This window comes from Mauremys reevesii, linkage group 1, assembly GCF_016161935.1.
Source record: "Mauremys reevesii isolate NIE-2019 linkage group 1, ASM1616193v1, whole genome shotgun sequence".
Classification (NCBI taxonomy): domain Eukaryota; kingdom Metazoa; phylum Chordata; order Testudines; family Geoemydidae; genus Mauremys; species Mauremys reevesii.
Window position 1 is genome coordinate 311,227,226 of NC_052623.1, and position 12,628 is coordinate 311,239,853.

At 42.7% G+C, this 12,628-nt stretch overlaps 1 protein-coding gene across 3 annotated transcripts in view; it reads right to left on the minus strand.

The window, feature by feature from the left end:
• Nucleotides 1-12,628, minus strand: part of BMT2 (base methyltransferase of 25S rRNA 2 homolog) — a 61,334-nt gene that overhangs the window by 11,667 nt on the left and 37,039 nt on the right. The gene's annotated exons all lie outside the window — the stretch shown is intronic.

Consider the following 12,628-nt stretch of genomic DNA (forward strand, 5'->3'; position numbering starts at 1 on the left):
CTCTAGTAAATATATAAAGGTTTAAATATTTCACATATAGCATTTTTGTTCTCTTTGTAAAGAACCATGCACACATGACACTAATAATTTTATACAGACTCACACAGACAGAGACAGACAGACAGACACACACACACACACACACACACGGTTAAAAAAATGTCTACAGTGTTTAAGGAAAAAAGCGTCCTCACGAGATTTATTATTTGTGTTGTCTCAATGTCTACAGGCAGAAATCATGCCACTGTAAATGTCCAATGTTAGCTTCATTGTCAATACTGTATATATAGCAAAATGACAACAGTGCTCTTAATTGCAGAACTTAGATATTTATTTCACATAATTTGGATAATTATCAGAAGTATATAGCATTAGACTTACATTTAAAACTATTGTTGCTAAGTACATTACTAGCAATTCAAATAAACTATTCAGATTCAGAAGTATCTTTGTAGGACAGCACTTCAGATTACAGAATCCACCAATGTATGCATCATCCTCACAAGAGTCAAGGTGTTATTTTAAAGTTAATTTAATGTTTAGAAAGGATTTAAATTTGTAACCTGCATCCAAGGAAAAATAGCAAACAGGTGATAACTAAAGTTACTACCTGACAGTAATCCAAAGTCTTATTCTAAACTAGAGATGAAAATTTTTTATCCTGATCACTGACTGGGGTTGGGCTTTTTGTCACACCTATTGTTTTAAAATATTAGATAGTAAACTTCTGGGGGACTGGACCATGTGTTTCATATTTTCATACTTGGGGCCCAGTCTGAACCTGTAATATAAACAAGTAATTAATTTATGTACTTGTAATTTATGAAGCATCAGCCCAGGTGTCCTACCTTCATCACCGTGCAGGTGTCTGTTATTTTTAAATGAGTTTGGCTTTGGCACTCTTTCGGCTACCTCACTCTTAATGATTCCACAGTCTGACAAATTTGTAGTTAAGAAAAATGAGTTTAGTGTGATCAAATGATTATGCAAGGACTAAAAAGACAACTGGCCTCACAGCTTGAGGCAGAGGAAAAAACCCAAAACATCCTTTTTGCAGAGAGCTCTTGCAGGAAAAATCAGAATTTTAATAAAGATAGAGACATGCAGTGCTTTCACATCCTTCCACATCAACAGAAAACAACACTTTGAAATAAATTGAGTACAAAAGTAGTAATTACTCACCACAATGGTTCTTTAAGATGACCCCCCCCCCCATAGGTGCTCCACTGTAGGTGTGTGCACAGCCCTGCGCCACTGATTGGAGAACTTCAACAGAAATACGTCTGGCCCGCCACGAGGCCAGCAAGCGTGCACAAGCATTCACTCCTCAGTTCCCTCTCCACTGCAGAGTCAACTAGTGGAACTCCAAAGTAGAGGGGAGGAGAGTGGGTCGTGCTCCCATAGGGATGCACATCTCAAAACGCCATTACTACTGAACAAAATGAACAACAACTTCTTCTTCGAGTAGTGTCCCTTTAGGTGCTCCACTGTAGGTGACTCCCGAGCAGTACCCACCAATGGAGGATGGGACTTTGGAATCGGCCGATAGAGATGACAGTACTATGGCACCAAATTGGGCATCTGTAGCTGAGTCCCCTAGAATAGCACAGCATTCTGCAAAGGTATGCACAGATGCCCAGGTAGCTGCTCTGCAGATTTCAGATATAGGGATACCCTTTGAGAAGGCGATCAATGAGGAGACTGACCTTGTGGAATGTGCGCGTATTGAAAATGGGGGTATTACCCCACACAGTTGGTAGCAGAGTTTAATACAGCCAGAGACCCACATGGAGAACCTCTGAGCTGAGATCACTGCACCTTTCCATCTATCCAGAACAGAGAGGAAGAGACTCAGAGGTTTTCTAAAGGCCTTTGTCCTGTCCAAATAGAAGGCCAAGGCTCTTCTCACAGTGAGCATATGGAGGATGGCTTCCCTGTTGTCCTCATGAGGTTTGGGATAAAATGTTGAAAACTGAATAAGTTGATTCATGTGAAATGCAGAAGTCACTTTAGGGGTGAACTTCAGATGTGGTCTGAGTGTGACCTTATCAGAGACGAACACAATAAAAAGGGGGATGTGCCATCAAGGTTATCTCCTCTCCCCATCCTTAAGGCTGCAGTGATGGCAATGAGGAACACCGTCTTCATGGAAAGGTGAGCTAGCGAACAAGTAGCCCTGGGTTCAAATGGCGGTCTAGTCAGTCCTTTTAACACTAGACTGAGGTCCGATTGGGAGTGAGGGCCTGGGTTGTGGGAAGAGGTTTGCTATGACTTTAAGAAACCTCTTTGTAGTTGTGTGAGAAAAGCTTTCTACCTGCCAGTGGAAGGTTGTGATTGCTACTAAATGAACCTTTAGCAAGTTAATAGAGAGACCTGATTTCTTTAAGGTTAACAGGTAGTCTAGGACCAGCGGTAAGGCAGCTGTATTAGGTGTGACACCCTTGGGTTGGCACCAGATCTGGAACCTCTTCCATTCCTGGAAGTAGGTACAATGAGTAGTGCTCTTTCTACTGTGTAATAGCACCTCCTGTACCTCCTCAAAGTGAGAGGTCTCTATGTGCTAGATCTATGAAGAAGCCACGCTTTGAGTGGCAGGATCCACAGATCGGGGTGGAGGGTTTGTCCCTCATTCTGCAACAGGAAGTAAGGAGTGACTGGTAGAGTCATTAGTGGACAAAATGCCAGTTGCTACAGTTTGCATAGCCCAGGTGGGGGTGATCAGAATGATACTTTTCCCTTTTTATCTTGAACGGGACCTTCAGTAATAGAGGGAATGGGGGAAAGGCGTAAAGAAGGCCCTTGTCCCAAGGAAGGAGAGTGTCTCCCAAGAAGCGTCATCCAATTCCCGCCCTGGAGCAATAATGTGAACATTTCTGGTTCTGATAACTAACAAATTTATTACTGGTGTCCCCCACTGTCGGACTATGTCATGTAGAATCATCAACTATCTCCCATTCATGTGGGAATTTGTGGCTGAGGCTATTAGCCATCGTGTTGTGTATTCCTGGTAGGTAGGCCACTGATATTAAGATGTTGTGGGAGATGCACTAGTTCCATAGCTTCTATGCATAAAGAATGAGAACTTGCACCTTCCTGTCGGTTTATATGGAATATGCAGGCCATGTTGTCCATCATGACCTTTGTACGCATGTTATTGATCAGTGGGAGAAACCTAGTGCATGCGTTTGACTGCTCGGAGCTCAAGCAGGTTGATATGGAGGCCTGTCTCCACAAGAGACCATTTGCCCTGTATTTTGTGACCATTGAGATGTGAGCTCCATCCGATGAGGGATGCATCGCTAATCAGGAGTAGAGATGGGGAGGATTGAGTAAACAGGATTCCCGTAAAGATGTCTATTGGGTTCTTCCACCAGTTATGGGATAGTTTGACCCTGGTGGGCATTGATGCAAGTTTATGTTGTCTCTATTTGGCTTGTAAACTGAACTGAACCATGCTTGTAGGCATCTCATTCATAGTCTGGCATGAGCAATAACGGATGTGTCTGTGGCCATGTGTCCCAGAAGCTAGAGGCAATGCTCCGCCGAAATTTGGGGGCTGGATTGTACTGTCTCTAGGAAAGAGGTGAGATTGAGAAATCTGTGATATGGAAGGAGCGTCTTTGCCTGAATGAAGTCTAGGTCGGCTCCTGTGAAGTCTAGTCTCTGCACTGGTATTAAAGGTCAATTTTTGTTTGTTGATCTGTAGACTCAGAAACAGGTCCCATGTGATCCGAGTGACCCATTGGGCCTCTGTCTGAGTGACCCGTTGGGCCTCTGTGTAGGACCATGCCCTGAGAAGGCAATCATCCAGGTAAGGATAAAACATTATGCCCTGCATAAGTGGCCTGCTACACCGGGGGGCTGATGACAGGCCAAAAGTAAGTGGTTCTGGCCCAGTGTGAATCTGAGGTAATGCCTATGACTTGGTATGAAAGAAATGTGGAAGAATGCATCTTGAAGGCTGAGAGCTGAGAAACAAATCTCCTCCTTCTAATGCTGGGATGATCCTTGATTGAATTTTGCACTTTGACATACCTATTGAGAGCTCTGAGGTCCAATATGGGTCCCCAACCTCCTTTTCCTCTTTGGTACCAGAAAGTAATGAGAGTAAAAGCCTTTGACTCTGAGATGCGTAGCCAGACACGCCCCCCCCATGCCTCATTTGCCCTTTCGAATGCAGTCTGCACAGCTTCCTGTTATGCTGTTACAAAGCCACAAGCAGCAGAAACTCCCCGATGATGTTAGATGCTTGCTTAAAGCTTTATTGCTCTATATCACCCATTGTATTCATGCTTATAAACATGTAATCAATTAATGTAAGGAATGAGTGAGATAGTGAGGGACAGCCAATGGCAAAGCAAAGAAGCAAATATAGCCTTTTATGGAAACATGGTATTATCTTAGCGAAGGTATAAATCTCAAGACTGGCAGCCAGGAAGATTACCAACAAGGAAATCTAACAGCATGCTAAACTTGGGACCGGATCAGAAGCAGTAGAGCCCTCCCGTGGATCCAAAAGGACTCCGGGGACTCACGTCGCCCTGCTGTCGATCTCTGGGCAGCTGTCATCTGGCCAGCCTCAGCCACCTGCGAAATCCAAACCAACACCCACACTTGCAGCCTGTCAGCATGAATGTGTTGTGTGTGAGAGAGAATTACTGCGCAAATAAGAGAAGCAATAAATCAACCCTCAGTACTGCTCTAGTTCTACCTTTGTTTGTGGTTATTTCTGGACTGTTTCCAAGAACAGGTAACAAGATGTACCAGCATAGGCTCTATAGTGCCTATGCTGAAGAGATGGTTTGAGTCTTGACGTAGTTAGACTCTTGTGAGAAGGGTCTCTGAAGAGGGACAGGGAAGGAAGAAGCGAATGGCATATCCATTCTGGATGATTTCCAACACCCATTTGTTGGAGATTATCCATTCACAGGTGCTGTGGAACAGGGTAAAGCAGTCTCTGAAAGGAGGAGTGGGGTTTCCCCAGCGTAAGGTACCAAAGAGAGTATTTCTACAGGCACCTCGACCAACACACAAAACTACCGCTTCAAGGTTGAGGTTGAGCTCTGTGATGAGTATTAAGATGTGTACTGTGATGACTGGGATTTAAACTGCGACTGAGGGCGATATTTTCTCTTGTAAGCCAGCATGTATATCCCTAGGGATTGAAGAGTCACCCAAGAATCCTTCAACATGTGATGGGATGCATCTGCCTTTTTGGTGAACAGCTTCTTTCCCTCAAAGGGAAGGTCCTCCACCATACTTTAGATCTCTTTAGGGAAGCTGTACAAATGTAGCCACAAAGCACTTCTCATAACCATGGCCATGGAAATTGAACATGTGGCCATGTCTGCTGAATCTAATGTGGACTGGAGAGACGTTTTCACGACCCATTGTCCCTTGTTAACTAGTGCCATAAAATGCTCTTTGTGGGAGTCCGAGAACTGATCACAGAATCATAGAATATCAGAGTTGGAAGGGACCTCAGGAGGTCATCTAGTCCAACCCGCTGCTTAAAGCGGAACCAATCCCCAGCTAAATCATCCCAGCCAGGGCTTTGTCAAGCCTGACCTTAAAAACCTCTAAGGAAGGAGATTCCACCACCTCCCTAGGTAACCCAATCCAGTGCTTCACCACGCTCCTAGTGAAAAAGTTTGTCCTAATATCCCTACTTAAACATCCCCCACTGCAACTTGAGTCCATTACTCCTTGCTCTGTCATCTGGCACCACTGAGAACAGTCTAGATCCATCCTCTTTGGAACCCCCTTTCAGGTAGCTGAAAGCAGCTATCAAATTTCCCCTCATTCTTCTCTTATGCAGACTAAATAATCCCAGTTCCCTCAGCCTCTCCTCATCAGTCATATGCTCCAGCCCCCTAATCATTTTTGTTGCCCTCTGCTGGACTTTCCAATTTTTTCACATCCTTCTTGTAGTGTGGGGCCCAAAACTGGACACAGTACTCCAGATGAGCCCTCACCAGTGCCAAATAAACATGTCCCTAATCAATAAATGAACCAAGTTTCATAGTTCTGGTAGTCATATGTGGCTGACAGGGCCTGGTAATTTGCTTCCTGGAACTGAAGAGTGGCTGATGAATGTGTTTTTTCTGCCAAACAGGACCATGTTTCCCATCTCGGTAATACGGGATGGATTTAAACTGGCACTGACAGCCCGTCCAATTAATTACATCTGCAATGATGGAATTTGGAGGTAGGTGGTAAAGTAAAAATTTGGTACCCTTCACCGGCACATAATACCTTTTGTCCACCCGTTTGCATGTTGGCAGGATGGACACAGGGGTCTGCCATATAACTCTGGCAGAGGTGGAAAGTGTAGAATGTGCACAAGTTTGTCGTGAGGCTCTGCCATTTCATGCAGCTGGGCTTCTGCCACCCTCTGAGTTAAGTCCTGGAATGATTTTAAATCATCCACCATGGATGGCGGAGAGGGCATCACCACCTCATCAGGCAAGGATGATGAAAGACAGGTTGAAGAGTGTCTTCCTTTTCTGCCTCAGCTTCAACTTCCTCCACCAGTTGTTCAGAAAATTCCAACCCCTTTGACACTGCAGCTGAAGGAGGATGCCTCCTTGCCTGTTTGTATGCTACACTATGGGAGACTTGGGAGACTTCTTGTCTCTTGGCTCTCCCTGGGATCTCAATATGGTCATTGAGGGTGGGGGGCTGGCAGCTGATACAATGGCTGTCCAAACCATGGAGGCTGATGGTCAGGTGAGCAGTACATCTGGTGTGCATGATGAAATTGTGACTCATAGGGTGGGTAGGACAAGTGGTGGGAACCCAAATAGTCTCCCTCACTATCTGACTCTGATGAAGAGAAAGGAGGTACGCAGAATGAAGATGTCATGGAGTCTAAAGCTCTGGGAGAACTCTGTACCACAGCCCCGGTACGGAGTAGGGATAAATCCGGTGCATCTGATACTGAGCCTTTGTGCACCAGAAATCTGCTGGTGCGGATGGCATTGGTGCCGGTGGTTGTCAGTGCCAAAAGACTTGTACCAACAGAGTTGGAGAAGATGACCTAATTATATGGTCTGTCAGTGCCAAACACAGCAGGGTCAAGGTCGGTGCCAATGACTTCATCAACATAGCCTTCCCTGGGGCAGATTTTCCATGCTTTTCACACCCCCGCGGTACTGATACGTCTTGGTCTGCCCAAAGACCTGAGGGGCACAGGCAAACTTGCTCTGTCTTGCTCAGTACTGCACATGCATTGGGTAACAACTCTAGATGGCTTTGGTGCCGTTGGTACCAATGATACAGATGGAGCTGGAGATCATTTCAAGGTACTAAAAGGAAAAGGCTTCAAGGGAAGCTAACATTTGCAAAAACTATAGGGAGTTAACGATCCATGAACAGACAGCTCTTACCTCCGTCCCTAGCCAGGGATGGTTGAGAAAGAACGGAGGAGGAAATGCCTGCGCATGCTGGCTGGCCTTGTGGCGGGCGGGGAGCCATGCGTGTGGGCAGGATGGACTGCTGTTGAAGTTCTCTGATCAGTGGCGTAGGGGTGCACACTCAACTACAGGTGAGCACCCACAGGGACACTGGACGTTCCCAAAGACTATTCCATTGCTACAGTCTGCCTGATAAGGGATGCAAGATAAAGGCAGAAGAAAATAAATGACTAAAATAGCAAGAGCCCAAAAGCTGCTCCCTGAAAATGGCCTCTTGGAAAAACTTCTTTACTGCTTTTGTTCTGTTCCAGATGACTAATTTTCCCTTCCATCTCAGGATTTGAGAGGGTGTGTACTCTCTTCTAGGTCTTGAGCAACTGTAAAGTTTTCCTCAATTGCTGGACTTCCTCTTTTCTCCACTAGACTATATATCTAGCATGGACAAGAAGAATTTACCAGTTTTTAAGGCTCAACTTACCCAGGAATCTGGCTTTTTGGTCACAGCCTCTTACACTGCTTCACCATCTTCTTAATTAAGGCAATTTTCAGTGTTGACAGTGGGGCCCTATTCTGTTGCCAGCCTTAAAACATTAATTACTGAAGTACAGTAAATCTTTGCTCTGTTCTCTTGGGGGGGTTGTGCTGTGTGCAACACAAAGAGGAAGCAACTTCTTTGAAAAAGCCTACTTTAATATGCATGGCTTAAAGTGATCTCATTTCTTGCTGAGGAAAGCAAAGTTGCAAGTGAAATCCCTGGACAGTTCCTATGCCTTGCCTTAAAATTCTGAATACCCAAACTTTATAGGTTGGAGTATACTGCATAATTAAGAGAGCCATTAAAGTGGAGATTTTCAAAAGTTGCCTAAGGGATCTGGACTCCCAAATCCCTCCATTTTGACAATCTTATCCTAAATTTATCTTCTTGTGGATTGGGAAGGAAAGATGTTTGCCCAAGCCCTCATCGCAATTTCACATTCACACACCTTTCACTATGCAAACTGCTAGCGCCCTAAATTATAGTTTTATCTTCTGGCAAAGGGTAGCTGGGAAGAGAAAAAAAGTCTTCAGTGCCATTGTGAGTTAGCATGAAGGTCAACTGAGTAATCCAAGCTGTTCCCTCCCATTCTATAGTATTCAGCACCCAAGTTTATATTAGCTGCTCTTTTTTCAGGTGCTGTGACCATACAGTTGACACCCATACTGAACTGTGTATAACGTTCATCTGCTGGTGAGAAAAAAATACTCAAATGAGCCTGTCATTTAGACATTTTATTTCTAAATTGCTTTCTACTCTTGAACTCAAAGGATGTTTACCAGAAAGTAGTACTTAAGACAATATTTAGACTGTTTCTTTGACTGCAGAAGGAGCACAGGAAATGTTAAGACATTATCCTTACATTTTAATTTACTGTTTGTTTTTCATAAATGAGTTAAGAATTCTAACCAAGACTGACCGCATTTTTTGCCTTCTCAACTTTGACTAAAAGGGTCCTAGCAACAACGGAGGAAGTTTTGACAGGAGCAGGAAGGCAATGGCAGGATCTTCCACAGATAGATTCCCTGAGAAAGCTCTATAGAGATAAGACTGTTCCACAGGTCTTCTGCATGAAGGATTTGACTCACCTGGACAGAGATGGCCCCATCATCCTGAGAGGACATGAACAGCTTGAATCCAAAGATGCCCTACAGCTGCTGTTTATGCCACGTCATAATCAGAACCAACCTTTGGATCCAGTCTCTGACTGAGAAGACTAATGCACACTGTTGGATTCTTGTTTGTCCCTATACTTCTTGGATATACCTGGTTCTATTTAAAAACAACAAGGAGTGCCACGAACTAAAGAAGTGGCTGCTCTACAAACAAGAAAAGAATCCCAAGGATCTCCTGTCCTGATAGATGCAAGAGTTTCCTTATAACCTGACCAGAAAAGCTACTTAACACCATGAGGGGAGCCTCCTTTGGTGGATTTAAGACTTTTTCTTACGCAAAAACCCAAAGAGCTATTTCACACATTACTTGGTGTTCGTCTTGAATCAGAGCCCTTCCCTTCTAAAAACATTCAGTACCTCAAGATTTTCTCTATGACAACAACTTTGGAGGAATATTTTGTCAGGACAACAAGCCTTGGATCAGACTTATTTCCCCCATATTCCTAAATGGAAGGAACTTAACAGTCAAAGTCAAACTACAGAATGTTCCCCCTCCAGCCCCCCAAACTATAAGCTTGGTACTAGACAAATACTTTAAACTACCCTAACAAATTCTGATGACGGGGGAGAATTGGGTTCATCACCCACCCAAACTGTCAGAGAGACTGAGGGATTGTTGGAGTGAAAGCTTTTATATCCTGGGCTCCAGAATACTGAGCCAGACAGGCATTTGTACACCCTCCCAAAAAGAGCGCCGTTAGGAGAAATATTTGGATGGGTCATGCTGGGGATGGGGGGATTTAAACTTTAGAATAAAGTTGTGCCACAACCCTATTGGAATTGTACTTGTTGCCCTCTCTAAACTACACCAATTGACTTCAGTTGGAATTCTGGGCACAATGGAGGATATGGGTACTGAGCATCTCGGGGGGCTGGGGGGGGGACGGGGGAATCAGGGCCTGATAATATGTATCAAGTTGTTTTACACAAATGGAAGAATACTCCATTCATCCTGCAATATGATTGCTCTTCAAAGAGCTGAAGCAAGACATGAATGCTTTACTGCACTACCAGGAGACAATGGTTTAGGTTAGACACAACCTTATCTAAGGAAGAAAAAGATGCATCACCAAAACAGAATGGTGCATTTAATATTCTGATTTTGAGCTGAAAAGCACCTTGGAGGAAAACCTATCCTATAGATCATAACTCTGAAGCATCATTGGAGACTGGCAGGGGATTTTTGTCTGCACTTGCATTTTTGTGCAGTAACATTTATTGTACTCCATGTTAGGTAAAATTTAGTACACTCGTAGTTCACTACATGTTTAATAATTGTACATATAACTTAAGGAAAAATGGAAAATGTCAGATTTTTTAGTCGAGGTACCTACAGAATTTTACCCTACAGAAGTGTGTGGTGAAGCTGCCTGCTATTCAGTATAAAGAGAAAAATATGTTCCAGTAATTTCTCATAGTCCATTTTCCTCTCTCCTACAAAACAAGAGTTCATTCATTGAGCAATACAGGTCTACTTACCACGAAGCAGAAGAATACACTGGCAAAAACAGTAAATATAGTTGGGCTCCATACTCTTTCCTGTGAGTCTTTTTAAAGTCACACTATCACTGCAATTAGAGAACTGTATAACTATACATAAAAAAGCAAAGAAAATAGAAGGGAGCAAGATTCAAGGGGGAAGAGGTTAGGCTCCAACAAAATTACCAGCACACTGATTTCCCCTTTTCATAGGTCTCTTCTATGATAAATATAAAACAGACATTGCATTCAGCAACATTGGACTAACAGCGCAAAAAACGTAAGTTGAGCTTTCCTTAAATGGCTGTATAGAGTAGTTCTGAATCAAAAATCAATGTCTGAAAAATATAGGTTTAAGTGTCAACACACGGTAGTGCAGCAGGAACTATGTAGCACCCTTACTGTTAACAAATATCAACTCATGCCTCAGCTATCTTCAAAAGTTGGCAGAAACTGTAATGAAGTAGGAGAAGGTGCACAATTATTTTCAAGCAAAAGACAAGGTGACAGATTTGAACCCTAGCTTCCTAGTAGGTGCAGCTGTAATGCAATCTATGTGGAATTTATTTATTTATTGTAGAATGGGAGAGAAAAGAGTAGACTGGATGCATTTATTTCCACCTGCAGTGAAACAATATAACTTATTCAGTGGAAAAGGATGGGGAGGAAGAGAGTTAAAAGAAAGATTTTTATTTACTTTAACACCTAAAATGAATGAAGCCCCTTTAAAGAAGCCAATTTGTAATTCACATTTTAGCCACAGTAAACTAGAAACAAGGATGAAAATAGGTGGCTGAAATGAGTAGCCTTCAATTGGCCAACGAGGGTACTAAGTCCCCATAACCCACTGCCAACTTTTGAGTGACAGTTGACAGAAGAATACAAGAGACTTACATTTTCTTGATCTGTGGCTAAATCAGTCAATGTGCAATACAGATTCTAATTTATCAACTGTAAGTATTAATCTTTGTTATAAGGCATCCATACACATACATTACTGCTATAACATGCCAAAAGCATTTCCAAGCATGTGGTATTGGAGGAGACTTGGGGCAGGCAGAAGAGAGAAAGTTAAATTTAAATCAAGTCCTGAAAGGCAGTCTTGCACAATTTTAATTCCATGTTCTGTAACACTATCAACTAATTCCTGCCTACTTTCGCAGTATAGTAAGTAGTACAATAGTCTGCATTTAACATGCAGTATATCAAACTATTATCGGTAGCCAAAACCTTTGAACATTATTGCTTCTTGAAATAAACCATAGTAATTAAAGTTTGTGACTTATCACACTACATAAAAGATAATTGAACAAAAAACCATTAGAATGCACTCTGGAACTAAACTAAACATTACCACTAATCTTTTTTGAAGGATAACTAGCTGAAGTATCATAACCAATTTATGTTCTATGTGCATCCCACACCTTATTCATTTGCATCTCACAAGCTGATACAGCATCTTTCCCTCTTTGTACTTCCATTACATCAAACCAGAAATTAAAAACTAATTAACTTTTTGCTTTATGAAGAAAATTTGCACCAGCACTGCCAAATTTAACACAATCTCATGCTTACAAATAGTAATTCGATTGTTAACCATATTATTTTCTTCTGTTTATATAATCAATGCAAATGCTAAGTTAATAGAGTTACTATCAAGATTTTAAATTCAGAGGTAGGTGTTCCACATTATGGAAGGTGTTTTGTTATATGAGGATAAACACAAAAAATGAGATCCCGTATGGCAAATAGTTTACACATTGGTGAAATAAATGTGGAGATCTAGACAGAAGGATATCAAAGGTCACCAAAATAGTGTAGTCTTACAGTAGCAAACAAATTGTGAGACAAGCATTCCTCAAACTTATCTGATGAGGCCCCTTCTGCTTTGTGTCTGTAGTAGTTTATGTTCCCTCCCCCCGTCCCCCAGCTCTGAAGGCAAAGTGGAGAGCAGCAGCTGCTGACTGGGCACCCAGCTCTGATGGCAACACCACACCAGCACAGAAGTAAGGGTGGCAATATGA